A 21,741-nucleotide genomic window follows, 5' to 3' on the forward strand; every position below is an offset into this window, starting at 1 on the left:
AGTCCCCTACTCGCTTCACTCTGAGAGACAGAGGGGGATCCCAAGAAAACAAATTTTTCTAAAAATCCTATTTTGGGCCAAAAACACACCAAATGAAACCCTACTACTTCAACAAGGCAGTTTGGACAAAGACCTCTAGCCGCTTGTCACCTCGCCATTGCCACCTTGTTGCTCTCCGCTCGCCCTCACCTCCTCCTACCCTTGTAGAGAGAGAGAGAGAGAGAGAGAGAGAGAGAGAGAGAGAGAGAGAGAATGACGACAAACTTGAGAGAGATGAGAGTGTCGGATGCAAACAATGAGAAGAAGAGAAACTATGAATGAGAGAGAGAGAGAATTTACTTAGATTCCAAAAGTAAGGTGTCAGGCCAAAAAATAAACGGTGAAGCATCTTGCAAAGTAAATTGCTTCAAAATGAAAGAGTCGACACAGCCGCTTCGCGTTTCCAGCGATTAGCGAAACAGACAAGAAACAGGTATCCACTCTAATGGTTCCTTCAGACCTTACAGAAGGAACGTCTTGCCTGCAAGTAAGTAGGATTGCTCAAAGAGCGGGATTGATGTTCATCGTGGTCCAGAAAGATGGGTCCCGAAGTAGCATTTAGCTGAGGTGAAGACCCAACTCAATTGGCTTCATGGTGTATTTTTAAACTGCAGAGGTAGGACTCTATGAAGGATAAAATTGATTGCTATATTGTCTTGTGGATGCTACCATGAGCCCATATGCACTTTCCTTCATGGATAAATCATAATCTAATCATTTCTTGGTATATGTTCAATATGTACTGGTGGACATGAAGGTTTCACATTGTGAAGGTTTTACTTGTGATATTGCGTACCTACGTTTCAACTTTTAGTCGAAGTTTGCATTCACCAGCACAAAGCATTTTTTGGAGGATCCCAAGCTTTCATGAATCTAGTCACTTCCTAGATTCTTCTATGTGTATTTTTCAGTTGTATAAGGGGATATGCCGATTTCTTATCGTGAGGTACCCCTCAGTTGCAATCATTTTCTATCAAGTACATACTTTCCACCTTTGGTGGAAGTTGACAGTAACCAGCATACCGTTGCAGGCTACTAAGCTTAGACCGTTAAGCTTGTTGTGTTAGAGTTTTGAGGGTCATCTCCTTGGTATCTTTTCTAGATCTAGGCAGAGAGGACTTCTTTGGGGGTGTGCCAGGCCTTATGAGGTTTGTTGCTATCGTCCAGGTTCTGGGTGATACTCATACTATGCCCGGTCTCTCCAATTTTTGCCCAATCTATGTGGGCGCTGCAATTTTAGACCAGTGTCTCTTCCATATTTTTGGGTGGTGGGTGGCAGATGGGGAATCGGGCAGCCTTGTGCGCCCTCTATATTGTTAGAGTTTCATCTTGTGTCCGGTGGTGGTTTTATACCGCCCAAGAGTAGACTAGGGAGTGATGGGTGTTTGTGGCTTTGCCCACCTATATCTGAGGTAGACATACTTGCACCAGGCTTGCTGAGCTGTATTTGTGCCTGCCTACTAGGCTGGCTAGAGGCAGGAACTCCTATTTCTACGATGAGAGAAAAGAGCTTATCTAGCCTTGCTGGAAGAGGAGCTGTACTAGCTATTCTTGAGTGAGGATTCCAGAGATGCATGGATACTCTTCCAGCAGCAGCAAGCACCTACACCCATTACTTTTGCGGACACATGAGCACAGTATGCTATACAGAGCCAGCTTAGTCTCCCCTACCACTGTCACTGATGTCTCAATCCTAGATTTCCACCTTCTTCATTGTTGGGATGATATGTGATGCCACTTGTAGACTAAAATTAATGGGAGCATTGGCCCCAAACCTTGGTGCCCCTTTCGATGTTTCTTTATGTTGCTTAACTCAATACAACCCTTGTGGCTCTGCTTTGCATTTGCACACGGGAGAATGCCAGAGAGAGAGAGAGAGCCCACAATTCATATTTAAAGGCTCCAGGCCATCTAAAAGAAATATACATGAAAAGCATCAAGCCCAAAAGCATTTGGTCCAAAAGCGCAATTCGTGGAAGTTTGTACAGCCTGCCACATCATTAGCCAACACAAAACGCGGATGTCCGTCTAGTTGCCGCGTCATCAGGTTTTTACCCAAGTCATTTTGTGTGTGTGATGCTTTATTTTTAGGCCCCATCAGACGGGGTCTCATAACTTAGCTGGGGGCTAGGATTATCAATCCTAACCCATAGGATTATTAATCCTAATTGTAACAAACTTGGACACCCCAAGTCAAGATTCTACCGCGTTTCACAGCAGAGACTCACTTTAAAACAATTCACAAAAGATAACACGGCCCAGCGTAGTTCTGTGCCAAGAGGTATTGGCCCCAAAGACTGGCCCCTTTCGGTATTTCTTTTTATATTAATCTGTGTGCAAAGTACAAGGGAGTCCGCGGGATCTCACACTCAGACTCTGCATCCAGATGCTCTAAGTAATGAGGCCCAAAAGACCTATTTATTGTTACAAGGGTTGCCCCAAAAGTTTAGACTCAAAAGCTTATTAAACTCAAAAGCAACTATTCCCAAAAGCTTTGCTCAAAATCTGCCAGCCAAAAGCAGCCAACGCAACTTACGGGCGTCCGTACACTGCCACGTCAGCATGTCAGTGAAAAAGGCGAAGATCTGTACGGCCTGCCACGTCAGCTTGTCTGCACGATTTTTGGAAATCTGCTTTTGGACCACTCTCTAGAGTCATGGGGTACGAAGATCAGAGATGCCTGGGTTTGTTTTTGCTCGAGCTGTGGACACAGGGAGAGTCTGATAAGAGGAGAGGCTAGCCAGTCTCAGAGACGGATCATAGATTTCTTTAGAACAGACATTGGACAACCGGAGGAGTTACTACCACAACAGAGCTCACATTTGTCTCACACCAGAGGCATACTGATCGACTGAGCGATTGGGTTGGGGAGATCCGGACGCCCACAACCGTGGAGGACTACACAGCATCGACGAAGGCTACATCAGAAGATTCGAGTCTTTTTGGCGAGGCATGCACACCGCCCGGTCAGATTACTGACCATGGAGGATATTGATGAGATTCGCCAGCGACCGATGCTGGATCTCCTGTGATTTAGCTATTTAGCTATCCCATCCAGCTGTTTAGTTCACATCGAGCGGCTTAGGATTCCATAGTATATTTCTTTTGTTATGTTATGTTGTTATTTTTGTTACTCTGACTTTGTATCAGATCCACCACATTGTAAATTTCTGGTCTCATAGGTCACTTTGGCCTTTTGAAGACGTTAATATAACATTTCATTTCATTTCATCTCTCTCTCTCTCTCTCTCTCTCTCTCTCTCTCTCTCTGGCTTGACACTCTGGTGGCTTCCACATTGCTCTATGTAGTTCAGATATCTCACGTGACACATCCAACCCTATGTGTCCGTGGACAAGCTACAGCATGATCAGGGTTCAGTTCAGTTAAGTCAGTCTAGAATAGGTAGTGATATGGCACTTTTGTGAGTCTGTTCGCAGACCGTGCATGTCCAGACACTTAGATTAGATGCATATCCTCTAATTGCACACAGCATGACCATCAGATTCCAGTCAGATCCCATCAGTAGCATTTTTACAGTGCTAGGCCTATTTTCCCTATTTTTGACATTTTTCACTTATTATTTTTAAGTGACTTTTGTTGGAAAGTAGGTAGGGCAATTTTGCTAAGTTTGTATATAAGCAAACCAGGGCTAGCATTTTCTGGCAGAAGAGGCAGTAGGAGCACCTTGCTCAACAGGCAACTTCTCAGCAAAACCAACACCCGCCGTAGCCCTAGCGTTTTCAGCCATCTGAGGACCTAGCGTTTTTGCATCAGATCAGCCTTGGCGTTTTGTGCATGGCAGATCAGCCCCGGCGTCATCACGACACAACAGATCAGCCTAGCGTTTTGCATTTGCAGAACCACCGGCGACAGCAAGACCAATTTCAACCCTAGCGTTTTTGGGACAACAGAGCACCTAGTGTTTTGCAGTTCCTCTACGACGGAATTAGCAGAAGCACCAGCGTTTTCAGTTTTCAGCCCTTAGACACTGCAGATCAAGTCCCGAACCTCGCAGATCTCACCTTCCCGCAGCAGATCCTCGCCGCACGGTCAGATCCAGCGAAGTTTATAGTTTCAGCCCGGAAAACACAGATTTCAGCATCTGCGTTTTCAGCGCGTCGTCGTCGTACCGTCGTCATCGCCATCGTCACCGACATAGAGTCAGAAGTCAGCAGATAAAGATTTGCAGATTTCAGCCATTTTTCAGCCGTCTAGTCGTCGTCCTCATCGTCGTTGACATCGTCGGCAAGTCCAAGCATTGTACAAGTTTGTGCAATCAATAGTAGACCACTCTTGCCAACGAGAGTGGGGCCTTCGCAGGAGGGTTTTACGACGTCTCTGGTGTCATTCTCTTCTCTCTCTATCTCTCAGTCTCATACACTTACACACACAGTGTCTATTCACTTTGTTTATATCCATTGCACTCTCTCCTTAAGAACGGAAGGCTCTCCCTTCCATAAGAATAAAAGGAACCTTGAGCACAGATCGGAGCACTCATCTTGAGCAAAGTTCAAACATTCATTCCACTGCACCTTACATTGGTATCGGAGCTTTGGCAGTGTTCTGTATCACTCAAGGAAAGAACCACATAATTTTTTTTTGCTTGTTGAGGTCGCACGAGCCCAAGTTCACTTGGGCGTGTTGATTCCTAATCGTGTTTTTGAAGAGTGACAGGAATCCCAGGAAAGAAGGGCTTGTCCAACCTCCCCTTGTGCCTCTTTTCACTCATTGAGAGCGGACCGTGCACTTAGCAGCCGGGCCAATCGACGTGAGGTAGGAAAAAGCAACCTTGGTGTGAGCGCAAGGCCGCCAAGGGGTGCGCCCGTAGAAAAGAGCAGAACTCGGGTGAAGAGAAGATCCTTCTCGAACACAGATTGCAAGCTAAAGAAGAACCTCAAGACCCGCAAGAACCTCAAGAACTCAAGAACCCCAAGAACCAAGACCCCCAAGAACCCAAGTTCCTCTTGAACTCAAGAACCCCAAGAACCCAAGACCCACAAGTACCCAAGTTCCTTGTGAACTTAAGAACCCAAGACCACAAGAACCCACAAGAACCCACGACTTTAGTGGATGGTCATCACTCGAAGCGGAATGGATACTTCGCTTGAAGGTGATGAGCATGAGAGAGGCGAAGAAGAATTTTTCCCACTAGGAGGTTTTTCAAACCCTCCTCCTTCCCCATCTACACCAAGGATTGCACTAACTCCTATGGAGGAGTTGAAGCAGTTGTTTATGGAAAGAAAGTTAGAACGCGAAGAAAGAAAAGCAAAAAGAAAGGCCTATGAAGAAAGCATGGCAGCCATAGAGCGTAAGTACGACTTGGAAGCCAAAGAAAGTCAAGCCAAATTGGATCGCGAGAACAAAGCAAGACAAACAGAATTTGATCGTGAAAACAAAGCAAGACAAGAACAGAGGGACCAACACATGAAAGAGCTCTTGCGACTCTTTTCTATTGTGCAGGCGCAGTTTGCACAGAATCAGGAAAAGGAGACTCTCTCTCAGTCTCTTCTTCTCCCAAGCATGACACACATGATTTGCATGATGATGGTTTGAATGACAATGATAAGCATGATGATTTGGATGATAATGACAAGCATGATGATTTGCATGATAGTGACAGGCATGATGATTTGTATGATCAAGATGTGATTTCTCACAAGCATGATGATTTGTATGATCACGATATGATTGTTCACAAGGATGATATGCTAGTTGATACTTTCTAGTGTAACTAACCTCGTTGCAGATTGATCAATCACGAAGAATCGATCTTGGCTCTCGAGCCTAGGTCCAAAGAACCCTCACAGGAAGTATTAGGTGTTCGAATGATTAGTCAGTACGCATTGTTCGAGTGTTTCATTCGTGATCGTTTCCTGTATTTTAGTCAGCGTCTTTATGTGATCCCTTTCCCTAGGCATGACATATTGTACGTTGAGCACGTTTCACTCATGGATGAGCATGAATGTATGCCGATTTCTCATGAAAAGATGAAATGTTTGCACCCAAGGAATTCACATTCCAGGTCTCTTCCTTGGCATGACACAGTCGTAGAAAGAGCACATGGAGGTATGAGCACCAAGCATGGGCATTTCCGTTGTGAATTGCCACAGTTGATTGCTTTAGATCAGAAGAGAAAGATTCGATCTCATTGTTTGCGTGTGTGTGGTGAACGGTTTGGCACTCCTTCTCTTTGTTCATCTACATTGCATGCACAGTCTTTGAGGAAGACAAGATTTTTTCCAGTCACTTTACATGGAATAGGTATGTTCATGGTTTTGTGTTGGAAATGGTTTTAGGAATTTTCAACCATGGAGATTCTTGAAGAAGGTAGATGCATGACTTTCGACGAAGTGAAAGCATTGAAGATGACTTTGTGTCGCTTTCGGCGCGGCCCAAAGAAGCAAGCTTTGCAGACCTTTATGAAGTTCAAGTACCGGACGACCCACACATAAGAGTGGGCCGGCGAAGAGTCCCTTCCAGGATTCCGGATGCTATTGGCGATCTCCCTCGACGCCATACAGTTCGGTACCAGTACCTCACTTTGAAAAGGAGAGATGTCACGTGATACATCCAACCCTATGTGTCCGTGGACAAGCTACAGCATGATTAGGGTTCAGTTCAGTCAAGTCAGTCTAGAATAGGAAGTGATGTGGCACTTTTGTGAGTCTGTTCGCAGCCCCTGCATGTCCAGACACTTAGATTTGATGCATATCTCTGGTTGCACACAGCATGACCATCAGATTCCAGTCAGATCCCATCAGTAGCATTTTTACAGTGCATAGGCCTATTTTCCCTATTTGACATTTTTCACTATTATTTTTAAGTGACTTTTACCGGAAAGTAGGTAGGGCAATTTTGCTAAGTTTGTATATAAGCAAACCAGAGCTAGAACTTTTTGGCAGAAGAGGTAGCAAGAGCACCTTGCTCAACAGGCAACTTCTCAGCAAGACCAACACCCGCAGTAGCCGTAGCGTTTTCAGCCATCTGAGGACCTAGCGTTTTTGCATCAGATCAGCCTTGGCGTTTTGTGCACGGCAGCTCAGCCCCGGCGTCATCACGACACAACAGATCAGCCTAGTGCTTTGCATTTGCAGAACCACCGGCGACAGCAGGACCAATTTCAGCCCTAGCGTTTTTGGGAAAGCAGAGCACCTATCGTTTTGCAGTTCCTCCGCAACGGAATCAGTAGAAGCACCAGCGTTTTCAGTTTTCAGCCCTTAGACATTGCAGATCAAGTCCCGAACCTCGTAGATCTCACATTCCCGCAGCAGATCCTCGCCACACGGTCAGATCCAGCGAAGTTTACAGTTTCAGCCCGGAAAATTCAGATTTCAGCATCTGCGTTTTCAGCGCATCGTCGTCGTACCGTCGTCATTGCCGTCGTCACCGACATAGAGTCGGAATTCAACAGATAAAGATTTGCAGATTTCAGCCATTAGCATTTTCAGATTTCAGCCGTCTCATCGTTGTCGACATCGTCGGCAAGTCCAAGCATTGTACGAGTTTGTGCAATCAATAGTAGACCACTCTCGCCAACGAGAGTGGGGCCTTCGGAGGAGGGTTTTACGTCTCTGGTGTCATATTCTCTTCTCTCTCTATCTCTCAGTCTCATACACTTTCACGCATAGTGTCCATTCACTTTGTTTGTATCCATTGCACTCTCTCCTTAAGAACGGAAGGCTCTCCCTTCCATAAGAATAAAAGGAACCTTGAGCACAGATCGGAGCACTCATCTTGAGCAAAGTTCAAACATTCATTCCGATGCACCTTACTAGATATGGGGGCCTTCATTGGACCATCATGGGGGGTCGGGTCACACTGATGAATGGGGAGACATGTATGATCTTGCGGCTTATTAGAGCCAAGGCTTCAATACCACGACATTATTCGAGCAGAGCTAGCTGCCCCCCCACTAGTGGTTGAGGTGCGTACCAGATCAGTCTCCTTTATACACTGCTTGTGGGACCTCCCCAGATACATATATGCCCGCCTAGCACTTGAGTCCTCTCGACAATTACCTATGTAGGGAGATACAACATGTTGGCATGGGGAGACGACATCACGGTTTCAGGTACATGGGTTCAGCATGGACAGATTGCCCCCTTTCTAGTACTCATTGAGTAACACAGTTCGAGATCACTAGGCTCATCCGCCAGACCTGACTCAACTAGATACTAGGAGGACTTGGATATAGCCGGCACAGGAGTTGGGCACGAAGATGGCTTTCTTTAGAGAGCATCTTCTCCAGCTTATTGAGGATGGTTTTGTGACGAGGCCCAGATACATGAACACCCACTTATCTCATGGGATACGATGTGCTATTGGCCAGATACGCATATCTTCGCACCAGCTTCCAATTGAGACTGGTAGATACTGCGGAGTACCAGTAGAGGCCAGGACATGTCCCCTATGTCACATGGAGCTTGAGACAGAGTTGCACTACACATGCCATTGCCCAGTTTACTCTGAGATACGAGGCCGGTTTTATTGCCTGTTTTTGGTCAAACTTTAGAGAGGCTGGATGTAGGTGACTTGGGGCTTGACAGATGCTCACATGATAGAGAGCAGACAAAGTATGGGAGATACCTCACGGAGATGGCGACCACACAGGGGTTAGCCATACTTAATGGCTTACAACGATTTCCTGGAGGAGCCGGTTTCACATGCTTTCCATACAGACACGTGGCCAGTACAGTGGACTATGTTATGGCACATGCGAGCTTTATTCCTTGTATTCAGGATTTCATAGTGGGAGCCAGACCAGTGGATGTAGCAATGGATCACGCTCTTTTGACATTGTCCGTTTCATTTCAGTATAGTACAACCCAGACATCCGGAGGTAGGTCACATACCCGTTATACATTTACATGAGAGACTGATTCGGTTTATACAAAGGAGATCTATAGCCGTCTATGCACAGCTAGTCCTAGTCTCTGAGTGGAGGAGTGCACCACTTTAATGACTGAGACACTGCATGGTGCAACATCGGAGGCATACCCACACACTCAGCCGGGTCGGAGGCGACATTCTGGGAGCATGCCCCAGAATAGTTGGTATGATGAGGAGTGCAGAGAGATGAGAGCCCAGCTCCTGAGAGATCTTCTTTTAGTAGTCATCACTTACAGACAGTCTCGCATTGCTTCCCGATGCCTTGTGCGACGGAAGAAACGAGCTTATTTGGCCCAGATGGAGTGAGACTTGTATCAACTGTTCTTGAGTAGAGATTTAGGAGAGGCATGGCGATTCTTTCATAAGCACTCCCCTCCCCCAGTGATTACTTCTCATGATGTGTGGGGCCACTATGCGACATCATTATATACAGTTCTTGGACAGGACCCCCTTCCAGATCCTACAGAGCCATGCCCACCTACGAGCACCTTCTTTACCACTAAGATGGTAAAGAGAGCCATTGACATGATGAGGACCAGCAGGGCATATGATCATGATGGTCTAGTAGCAGAGCACTTTATACATGCTAGAGATATGCTAGTAGAGGTTCTTGCAGTGTTGTTCAATCGTGCCATGTGCGAGGGATTACCTGAGACTTGGAGGTTGTCTATTATTGTGCTTATCTTCAAGGTAGGTGATCCTACAGAGCCTGGGAATTACCGCACTATTATGGTTGGGCACACATTGGCACGGTCGTATGCATCCATTCTTGAGCAGCAGTTGAGTAATTGGGCAGAGGGTGAGGGTGTACGAGCAAAGGGCAAGGCCGGTTTTAGAAGGGGTTTCTCTCCACTCTTGATCATATTCGGACACTCAGAGCCATCATTGAGGAGGGCAGGTCACATGGGAGACGGATTTATTGTAGCTTTGTGGATTTCCGCAAAGCATTTGACATGGTACTGAGAGCTCGATTGATGCGCAGATTGCAGGGGATGGGGGTGCCCATAGTGTTGATTTGGGGGATTATGGCTCTATACAGACCATGATGGGGCATCTAGGGTCATGAGTTATGAGGATCAGAGGTGTCTTGGGCTATACCTACTTGAATTACACAGATATAGAGACACTTTACTGGGGAGAGCTAGAGAGAAACAGTCCCAGAGACGGATTACATATTTTTTTCACTAGACATGGGACAGCCAGAGGAGCAGCCATCACCGTAGAGCTCGGTCCACACTCATTCGACCACTACCGGCACTCTCATCGACCGAGCACTGGAGCTACGGAAATCCAGACGGCCACGATTGAGGAGAGGGGCTACACAACATCGACGGAGACTACAGCAGAGGATTCAAGCCATACTCTCTCGACATCCAGAGAGCAGATAAGGATGGATTCTAGTAGTAGTATTTTTGTTCTAGTCCAGACATGGTATCAGATTCACAATTTTGTAACAGTTTGGTCTCATAGGTCATTTTGGCCTTTTGAAGACGTTAATATAACATTTCATTTCATCTCTCTCTCTCTCTCTCTCTCTCTCTCTCTCTCTCTCTCTCTCTCTCTCTCTCTCTCTCAAAAAAAAAAAAAAAAAAAAGAAATCGCAGGCCTTTAGACAATTGCAGAATTCAGGAAATTTACAGGAAATTCAAAATTGCAGAATTGACAGGAAATTGCAGAAATTTCACAAAAAACGGGGTTTTTTGCCGCTTGGTCGTATTTTCCAGAAATTGCAGAAAATGCGCCATGTATGCTTAGTGTGGAACATGTACGCATAATGTGGAAGCACGTGTGCGTGTAGGCTAATTTTTCCTTGTTTCTGACACCTATCAAGCATGAGGAAGCAAAGTGATAAGGCCGACCCCTTAGAAGATGCAATTTCAAAATGCAAAGAAGAAATGGTCGAAACCATTAACAATATCAACCACCAACTTTAAGGAACAATAAGAATGCTCGAGGATCGCGTTTCGGCCCAAGAAAGCAAGATCGCGGCAATGGGAGATCGGATGACGGCCCAAGACGGAGAGATTGCATCACTCAAGAAGGAGCTCGCCAAGGCACGCTCACGAAACACGCTTGAAGGAGGAGAATTGCAACCTTCAGTATAGAAGAGCTCAACACGATCAAAGAACAAGTGCGAGCCATCAAAGAGGGGAAAGAGCAACACAAAGAAATGACGATCTCTTGGGTGGACGTTATCACAAAGACTCAACAGAAGGCAGATGAGGTCGAGAAATGGATTGAGGTTGCCAAGAAGCGGAAAAGCAAGGAAACAACAACGTCCACACCCACCATAATTAACCTGTCGCTAGAAGAGGAGCAAAGAAGGCGTGTGCGCTCTCTACATGTGAGAATTTGCGGCCTTAAAGACAAAGATAATGTGGACGAAGAGGTAAAAGAACTCATGACTTTGAAGGGGGTTCATGAGCCGATGCACTCAAGAGCATGGAGAGTGGGCAACAAGAAAAATGGGAGCAAGGCGGAAATTTCGAAAGAAAGGGCACTCATTCTTCGTTTTTCCTCCATGGAAGCGAAGGACATTTTGAAGAAGAGACCCAACTCTTAAGAAAACGGGCATCTTTCTCTGGGATGATCTTACCCTCTCACAGATCGCTCATATGCAGGAGGTAATGCCAGAGATTAGAGCGGCAAGGGCAAAAGGTACAGGTCAGTAGTAGGGCATGTACGCACCTCAGAGGGTCTATCTACACCGGTTCACTCCACTATTGGGGTGAAGCAGGGATGCCCGCTCTCTCCTACTCTATTTGGTATGTGTGTGGATGAGGTTTCTGACTACATTGAGAGAGATGGTGATAGAGGTTCACCACTAGCAGGGACACGGATCCCGCTATTGTTATATGCTGATGATATTGTGTTGATCTCCGACTCTCCGGAGGGGATGCAACGTCACTTGGATGCTTTGCATAGGTTTGCCCATGAGAGTGGCTTGTTGTCAACCTTGGTAAAACCAAGGTCATGGTATTTAATACCACCCCACAGTGGATCAGGAGGTCAGCGCCCGCATTCATATATGGCCAGGAGATAGTGGAATATACAGATGCTTACACTTACTTTGGAGTGGTTTTTAGTGGACCACATTTTCTTTGAGGAGAGCAACAGAGACTAGATTGACCAGAGCCCATTCGGCATTGGGTAAACTGGAGAGGATGTGTTCACAGGTTCAGTTTCAGGAGCCTCGGACGAAGCTCTGGCTCTTTATGACACTTTGGTGGCTTCTGTATTGCTCTATGGAGCTGAGATATGGGGGCCTTCATTGGATCATCACGGGAGAACAGGTCGTACTGATGGATGGGGGGACATGGAGAAGCCTCTGGTCTCTATGATCTCGCGGCTCATTAGAGCCAAGGCTTAAGTATCACGTGCCATTATCCGAGCAGAGCTAGCTGCCCCTCCACTAGTAGTTGAGGCGCTCACCAGATCTGTTTCCTTCCTATACGGCTTGTGGGAACTTCCCAGAGACAGATACGCCCACCTTGCACTTGAGTCCTCTCGACAGTTAGCTAGGCAGGGAGACACTGCATGTTGGTATGGGGAGATAACGTCATGGTTCCAGGCACATGGATTCAGTATAGACAGATTGCCCCCCTTCCAGTACTCACTGGATGCACCCTCTCTGACTCTTACACAGTCCGAGACCACCAGGCTCATCCGCCAGGACTTGATTCAGCTAGACACCTTGAGGACATGGGTACAGCCATCACAGGAGCTGGGCACGAAGATGGCTTTTTACAAAGAGCATCTTCTCCAGCTTACAGCGGATGGTTTTGTGACGAGGCCCAGATACATGGACACCCACCTGTCTCATGGCATATGGTGTGCCATTGGCCAGATACGCACATCCTCACACCAGCTGCGGATCGAAACTGGGAGATACAGCGGAGTGCCAACAGAGGCCAAGACATGCACCCTGTGTGACATGGAGCCTGAGAGAGAGTTACTCTACACATGCCACTGCCCCGTCTACTATGAGATACGAGGCCGCTTCCACTGCTTGTTCAGAGAGGGCTTTGGACCACTCTCCAGAGTCATGAGGTATGAGGATCAGAGATGCCTGGGTTTGTTCATGCTCGAGTTGCGAAGACACAGAGAGAGCCCGATGAGAGGAGAGGCTAGCCAGTCTCAGAGACACATCACAAACTTCTTTAGAGTAGACACTGGACACCCAGAGGAGCTACTACCACAGCAGGTCTTGTCGCCTCACACCAGAGGCACATTGATCGATCGAGCAACTGAGCTGGGGAGATCCAGACGCCCACGACTACGGAGGACTACACAGCATCGACGGAGGCTACATCAGAGGGTTCGGATCACTTTGGCCCGACATGCACGACGCCCGGTCAAACTACTGTCCATGGAGGAGATTGATGAGATCCGCAAGTGATCAATGCTGGATTTCTTGTGACTTATGATTTAGCTATCCCAGCTAGCTGCTTAGTTTACACCTACCAATTTAGGATCCCATAGTACTTTTATTTTATCATTTTGTCATTTCATTTTGTTACTCGGACTTTGTATCAGATTCACCACATTGTAACGCTTTGGTCTCATAGGTCATTTTGGCCTTTTGAAGACGTTAATATAACATTTCATTTTATTTCATTCTCTCTCTTTCTTTCTTTCTCTCTCTCTCTCTCTCTCTCTCTCTCTCTCTCTCTCTCTCTCTCTCTCTCTCTCTCTCTCCCCCCTCTCCCCCCCCCCCCCCCCCCCCCCCCCCCCCCCCCGCCTCGCGTTGTGATAACCCCTACGGCCCTGCCGCCCCTGCTCTCTTGCTCCCGCTCGCCCTCTCTCCCTGCTGCGTACCCGCTCTGCACCCGCTGCCGCCCCTGCTCTCCTGCTTCCGCTACCCCCCTGCTCCCACGCGCTCCCTGCCCTGCTGCCCTTGCTCCCACGCTCTCCCCCCCCCCCCCCTCCCTCCTCGTCGCCTCGCGCTGTGATAACCCCTGCTGCCACTCTCGCCCTGCTGCCCCGCCCCGTTTCCCTTGCTGTTGCGCTTCCCCTTTTGCTGTCCGAGCGTAGAGAGAGAGAGTGGAAGGAAGAGGCATAGAGAGAGAAGCAAAAAGAGCGTAGAGAGAGAAAGAGAGAAAATGTTGCGTAGAGAGAGAAAGAGGGCAGAGAGAGAAAGTTGGTCTTTCCAAGTGTAGAGAGAGAGAGAGAGAGAGAGGTGAGAAGCGTAGAGAGAGAAAGTTTGCGAGCGTAGAGAGAGGGTTTATTAAATTATTAAAAAAAAATCCGTGCGTAGAGAGAGAAAGCCTAGTCGCGTAGAGAGAGAGAGAGAGAGCCCCGAAAAAAAAAAACTCCCTTCATTTGTCTCTCTCTCTCTCTCTCTCTCTCTCTCTCTCTAAAAAACTCCCTTCTTCACTCCTCTCTCTCTCTCCCCCCCCCCTCCCCCCTTGTGGCGGCCCTTCGACCATGAGGAAGCAGAATGGCAAGGATGACCCAGTGGAGGATTCCATCCAAAAATGCAAAGAAGAGCTGAGCGAGTCCATTAGCCAGATCAACCGCCACCTCTTAGGTACTACCAACATTCTGAACGCGCGCGTGACAGCACAGGAAAGCATGATACATACACTCAAGAATCGCGTGAAGGCTCAAGATGAAGAAATTGCACTACTCAAGAAAGTTCGCAGAGGTGTGATCGCAGAATGTCCTTGAAGAGGGAGAGCTTCAACCTTCAGTAATTGACGAGCTTAACACGATTAAGGAACAAGTGCGGGCCATCAAAGAAGGTGGGGAGCAACAAAAAGAAATGACGACCTTGTAGGTAAATGTCATCACAGAGACCCAACAAAAAGCAGAAAAGGCAGAAAAATTGATCGAGATTGTCAAGAAAGGGAAAGGCAAGGAAATACCCCCCACCCCCACACCAACCATCATCAACTTGACACTAGAAGAGGAGCAAAGGAGACGTGTGCGGGACCAAGATAACGTGGATGAAGAGGTGAAAGAACTCATGACTCTGGTGGGGGTCAACGAGCATACGCATACAAGGGCTTGGAGAGTGGGCACTAAGAAAAGCGGGAGCAACGGAGAAACCTCGAAGGAAAGGGCACTCATTCTCCGCTTCCCCTCCATGGAAGCGAAGGACTTCCTGAAGAAGAGACCGACCCTAAAAAAGACTGGTATCTTTCTTGGAGATGACCTCACCCTCTCGCAAAGTGCTCATATGCAAGAAATAATGCCGGAAATTAGAGCAGCAAGGGAAAAGGGGAAGATTGCTTTTTACAGGGATGGAAAGGTGGTGATATTGGAGCGACGTCCCTCATGACAGTGTGAGACCTATGGGACCACACTAAAGATGGCAACCTGGAATTGTAACGGATCACTTCGTCTTGATATAGGGGCCTTTGAGGATAGCTTCACAGGGAGAGACATCATCTTCTACTCTGAGACGCATCAAGCCCCTGGAAAATCCATGCCACAGGTGAGCGGATATAGATGGGAGACAGCCTGCAGACAGGAGACCAGATCGGAGCATCGAGGACGAGGCTCAGGGGGAGTGACAGTTCTATTCAGGGAGGAGTTGCAGCCACTGATATATATAGCGCGCAAGGATGAGCATGCTAGGTACATGTGGGTGAGGCTCATGGCAGAGACATGCAGATACCTCTACATTGCTATCTGTTACTTTCCTCCTAGTACATCAGTATATGCATCACCTAGAGGACAATTCCCCTTTGCTATTTTGGATAATGACATATGGGAGTTTTCTAAGGACGATGACATTATCATACTAGGGGATTTCAATGCTAGGACTGCCCACCACCAAACAATATTCTATGATACTTCCGAGGAGATGCTTAGGGAGCTGGATGCTACAGAGATGGGTCTATCCAGATTATCACAAGATGAGGAATACATTGAGTATGGTAGATACTTGATAGATATGGGAACTGCACATAGATTGGCCATTTTGAATGGCCTACAGAGATTTTCGACAGCTGGAGGTTTTACTTGCTTTCCACACCGACATGGTGCCAGCACAGTGGATTATGTCATGGCCCAGCTAGGTCTCATTCCATTCTTTCAGGATTTCATGGTGGGCACTAGGCTAGTTGGAGTAGCAGTTGATCATGCTATCTTGTCCTTCACCTTGACGTTTCAGTTCAGCACAACTCCATTAAGAGAGGCCCCCACACACATCCGATACACCTTCATTAGGGAGACGGACTTTGTGTATATGGATGAGATATATAGGAAACTTTGCACCCAGGAGCCAGGACGGCCACTAGATGAACCCACTCAGATACTGACAGAGACGCTCCATGATGCAACATCAGAAGCATACCCCCACAGCCAGCCTACACGGAGACGATCTGGGAGCATGCCCCATAACAGTTGGTACAATGAGGAGTGTAGAGAGATGAGGATCAAATTACATACGGAAGTGCTCATGGGTATTACCACACAGTCAATCACGGATTATCTTTCGCCGCCTAGTGCGACGAAAGAAAAGGGCTTATTTATCCCAGCTAGAGCAGGATCTGTATCAGCTATTTATAAGTCAAGACTCAGGCGAAGCATGGAGGCTATTCCACGAACATTCACCACCACCAACGGTCACCTCCACTGAGACATGGGGGAAATATGCCACATCTCTCTACATAGCTTTAGGACAACCACCTCTGCCGGACCCACTAGAGACATGCCCGGAGATGTGTTCTTTCTTTACTGCCGAGAGGGTAAGGAAAGCCATTGATAGGATGAAGACAAGGAGAGCACATGATCATGATGGGCTGGTAGCAGAGCACTTCATCCATGCCAGAGATATGCTTGCAGAGCTCCTGGCTATGATGTTTAATCGAGTCATGTATGAAGGCTTCCCTGAGACTTGGAGTATGTCCATGATTGTGCCTATTTTCAAGTCAAGGGATCCCATGATTCCCGGGAATTATCGCACCATCATGGTTGGTCACACATTAGCTAGGCTATATGCATCCATTCTTGAGCAGGAACTGAGTAGATGGGCAGAATGAGAAGGCATAAGAGCACCAGGGCAAGCAGGTTTCAGGAGAGGTTTCTCCACTCTTGACCAGATTCTGACACTCAGAGCTATTATTGAGGAGGGAAGACACCATGGCAAGAGGATCTACTGTAGCTTTGTGGATTTCTGCAAAGCTTTTGACACAGTGCCGAGAGCCAGACTTATACGCAGATTACAAGACATGGGTGTGCCTACAGAGCTGATATGGGGGATTCTGGCTCTCTACAGGACAGTGATGGGGTGGGTGCGCACCATTGAGGGAATGTCTGACATGGTCCTCTCCACTATTGGAGTAAAGCAGGGATGCCCCCTATCCCCGACTCTTTTTTGGATGTATGTGGATGAGTTTTCAGACTATGTAGAGCGTCACGGAGACAGGGGGGCTCAGCTAGCAGGGAAATGGATTCCGTTGTTACTTTATGCTGATGATATTGTGCTGATTTCCGACTCTCCAGAGGGGATGCAACGTCATTTGGATGCTTTGTATGCATTTGCTCGTGATAGTGGATTGTCTGTCAACCTGGGGAAAACCAAGGTTATGGTGTTCAAACACCACACCACAGTGGGTCAGGAGGTCAGCGCCCATTTTTACGTTATGGCCAGGAGTACAAAGATGCATATACTTATCTGGGGTAGTCTTCGCTGGACCGGTGTTTTCACTACGAAGAGCATCAGAGACCAGACTGACGAGAGCATATGCAGCTTTGGGAGGACTGGAGAGGATGTGTTCGTAGGTTCAGTTTTAGGAACCGCGAACAAAGCTCTGGCTTTTTGACACTCTAGTGACTCCAGCTATGCTCTATGGAGTTCAGGTATGGGGACCCTCAGTAGACCACCATGGGAGATCTGGCAACCCAAATGGATGGAGATGTATGGAGAGGCCTCGGGTCTCTATGATCGCTCGGATGATCCGGGCTAAGGCCTCACTGCCGCATGAGATTATCCGAGCCGAGCTAGATGCCCCCCCCCCCCCCCCCCTTGTGGTGGAGGCACTGACTAGATCAGTATCCTTAATGCACGGTCTATGGGATCTCCCCAGGGACAGATACGCTCGGCTCGCCCTGGAGTCATCTCGACAACTAGCTCTACAAGGCGATACAGCATGTTGATATGGACAGATGACAGCATGGTTTCAGTCGCATGGTTTCAACATGGATAGATTGCCTCCGTTTCAATACTCCCTGGCTGCACCCTCCCTGTCTCTCACACGGACAAAGATCACCAAACTCATATGCCAGGATCTGATTCAGCTAGATACCAGGACCACATGGATACAGCCTGTCACCAGCGTGTGACTACTATCTATCCTTTTTGCTGATCTCTTTCTTATTATTGATTTACTTTCACTTCTTGGAAACACCCCTCGGGAAATCTAACTGCCTTGCATTGCATAGCTAGTGTGGAACTGTCCAGAGGGAGTCTAGGCCTGAGGGCAAGAGAGCACTAAGGTTGGACAAGGACTATGGATAGCCAAAGTGGGGTCATTGACTAGCCAAAGTGGAATCCTTTGCTACAGAGGCTACGTTTCAGTTCTGGATGTGGCCGCAGTGTACAAAGAGGGTCAGATGACCTAGTAAGATACAATGGCAGTATCTCCTAAAATTTAGGGAACTGCTATTTTGGGACCTGAAAATGTGTTTGCGTCATTACCTCCGGAATGACAAGGGGAACATTTTCTTACTCTGCCGTGAAGTCAACTAGGCAACCGGTTGGGAGATTTTTAGGCGGCAACCCCGAAACGGGAAAATGCTTGTAAATGTGCTAAGTGGCACAGTTTGGTGCACTTTCCTCATGCAAGAGAAGGTGGCGCTGAATTTGAAGGGAAGAAGGGCTCATTTGCTGATTTTGTCACAGGTTAAGAGCTATGGAGTGCTTGCTTTCCCTCTTATGCAGAGTGCGGTGCCAGGAGTGATGCCTTGCACGCTACGCACTGCCCACTCTCTCCCCTTTGGCAGTATGTTATGCCCCACTAGTGGGCTCTTCATTTGACCAATGTACAGTTGTGTGGGTTCATGCGCGATTGCCGAGGCAAGAGCCTCTTGCACAGGTACTGGATTAGCTAGCGGCTAATCCCCCGCAGGTACAGGTGATTCGGAGAGGTTTCACGCTCGAAATCTCGTCCGATTCAAAGGGCAAGTAGCCCTACAGGTGCGGGAGCTCGAGGACTTGCTACGGATGCGACTGGCACGCGAAACGGAGCCCGAAACAGTAAATTACAGCCTGCTGTGTATTTTTGCAGGTTTAGGGTTTTGGCCCTAAACAGACCCTAATACCCCCAGGAGGTTCGGGGACGCAAGGGGACTGCTGTACAGGCGATCTGGCGCATTTTCAGGGCTGAAAACAGAGAATTCAGCGTGCTGCAGATTCTCGCCAGGTTTTGCAAAGTGCCCGTATGCGTCGGGAAAGTCATTTAATGCGTGGGAATACTGACCGTGAGGGGTTCTAGTACAGTTATGCTGCCGAAATCAGGCAAGAACAGTCAAAATTCAGCCAAGGTTGTGCGGGGCAGCTTGGAAAGAACCACAACGTTTATTCCCTCTTTTGAACAATAAAGAAATACCGTAAGGGCCGCCTAAGTTAGGGGCCAATCTGGTGTCGGTCTTCTCATACAGGTGCATTCTAGCATCTGTGTCCCATTCCCCTCTCTTGTGTCATTATAGCGCAGGTAGAATAGCCGACTAATAATGGGTGAAAGCTAAATCAAGGTTTGAAGTAAAGTCTACCGCCCTTTTTGGATGAATAGGCCGGTTCCATGGTTCCATCGACGGGATTAAATCACTTTTTCCCATAGAAGTGAGCCTTGGAGGCTTGGTCAGATTGGGCTTGAAGACACAGGGGATCATAGTCCAGACACAGGGAATTGCAATTATGGTTGACAGACCAGATGATGTGACTGAAGAGGTTTCCTCTTCACAGGGTCAACAGACACATGAAGTGGGTGAGTCCTCAAGACCACAGACGGATGATGATATATTCAGGACCCAGTTGGCTACTGCTGTGGCTATGTTCACACAAGTAATGCAGAACCCGAGGTTTTTAGCCTTTCTGCAACCTCCTGTTCCGTTTCAGCAAGTTGGGTCACTGAATCATATTCAAAAGCCTGTTAAGGCTCAAGCACAGGTGATTCATACTGCAGAGTCAATGGAAACACCTGTACACTTGACGGAGAACATGCAGTCTCCACAACCTGTGCCTAAGGTGCAAGAACAGGTGGCTCAAATGCCAGTCTTTCAAGCTGTACCAGTTCAGCCCGCCACCTTTCAGCAGCCTATAGCTGGTTCTAATGGGCAGGGAAGCAACCTACAGGCTTTGCAACAAGTCTTCCCACCACCTTCAGTACACCCTGGCTATTTTGGAGGTGGATTGGTATTCCAGAGCATGGCTGGTCATGCACTTGGAAATCAGTTTTACACGCCAGGAACAGTGTTCGGGGGTGCTCAAACGATGATGCCTAACCCCATATACAGTGTCATGGGTATGCAACCAGGGTTTCAGAGCACTCAGGGTCAATTTGGGATGCCACACGCAAATTTTGGTATAGCTGGAATTACAAATCAGCAGCCAAATATTGCGTTTCCAGGTCAAGTTAATAGTGGCCAAGGAACACAGATGAACCCTAATAGTGTTCCCATGTTTCAGTCACTTCCATATGACAATTTAACGCCGCTGGAGAGGCCAACTCCGTACAAAAAAGGTGGCAAAGGTGTGTCTTTCACGACCTTTACAGGGTTTGATGACAGGAAGAAGGCTCTCTCATTCCTCCAGCAGTTTGACAAGGCCTATGCAGGGGGAAACTTTACAGAGGCTTCAAAGGTCCGCAAGGCAATCACTTTCTTGACAGGGAATGTGGGACAATGGTGGACAACTTTATTGCTTCAAGGGAAAGCTCCGTCCACATGGATTTACTTCAAGCAGATTTTTGCAGCAGCATGGTTATCTGATGACTTTGAAGTAGATGTCATGATAGAATGGCACCAGCTTAATGCTGCCACTTGCAAAAATTTGGATGATTACAATCGGAAGTTTTGGAAAGCTCTACTTTCAGTAACTTCCTATAGGTTTGTGCCATTGACAGAACAGATTGAAAAATATTGTTGTGGCCTACCTAAAGGATTGAGAAAGTACTGTACGAAGACAAAAGTCACTACTTTGACGCAGCTCATCGAGGTAGCAAACACTGGCAATGGTTTGCTCAAGGGAGAAGATTGTGAATTTTACACTGGCGTCAAGGCAGGATCATGCAAGAAAAATTCAGCCAAGAAGCACGTTCCCAATGAGGCTCCTAAAGGGACTCAGGAGTCAGCCAACGCAGGGAAAGATAAAGCTACGGCTGAATCAGAAAAGGGACCATCAAAGAAATGGAAAAGACGTTTTCCTCGCAAGTCAGAAGAGCAAAAGAAGGTCCTGAGGACAGAGAACAAATGCTTTATATGTGAGCAGCCTGGCCACATTGCTTACAATTGTCCTACAAAGAAAAGGCCAGCTGATTCTGATGACAAGGAAGACAAGAAAGGAAAGAAGCCCATGGTTGGTCTAGTGCCAGATATGGTGGGCGACAAGCCAAATTCAAATGCAAGTGAGCTTTGCAGAGCATGGGGAAAGGTCAGGGATCAAACAGTGCTTATCTTCTTTGACCCAGGGGCCAAAGCCAACTTTATTTCCCCAGAATTGGCTTCAAAGTTGGGAATCAGACCTGAAGAGATGGGGTATACAGCAGAGGCAGGTTTGGCATGTCCTGGCCATAGAGAGGCTATGACGCCCATCATTGGAAAATTGCGCCTACATATCTAGTCCTATGTAGATGCTGAAGAAT

The 21,741-nt window shown here is 47.4% G+C and overlaps 1 protein-coding gene across 3 annotated transcripts in view; it reads left to right on the forward strand.

Moving 5' to 3' along the window:
• Nucleotides 1-325: 325 nt before the first annotated feature.
• The window catches only part of LOC147425726 (DNA repair protein RAD5A-like), a 101,300-nt gene continuing 79,884 nt past the window's right edge, over nt 326-21,741 (forward strand). The window contains exon 1 of one of the 3 annotated variants that reach the window (XM_086499703.1): nt 326-472. The gene's annotated coding sequence lies outside the window, so the exon portion shown is untranslated. Of the gene's footprint in view, nt 656-21,741 lie in introns of all 3 variants that reach the window. The other 2 variants (XM_086499702.1, XM_086499701.1) reach the window with 2 other exon arrangements.

Source organism: Adiantum capillus-veneris, chromosome 25 (genome assembly GCF_014529385.1).
Source record: "Adiantum capillus-veneris isolate H3 chromosome 25, ASM1452938v2, whole genome shotgun sequence".
NCBI classification, from domain to species: Eukaryota; Viridiplantae; Streptophyta; class Polypodiopsida; order Polypodiales; family Pteridaceae; genus Adiantum; species Adiantum capillus-veneris.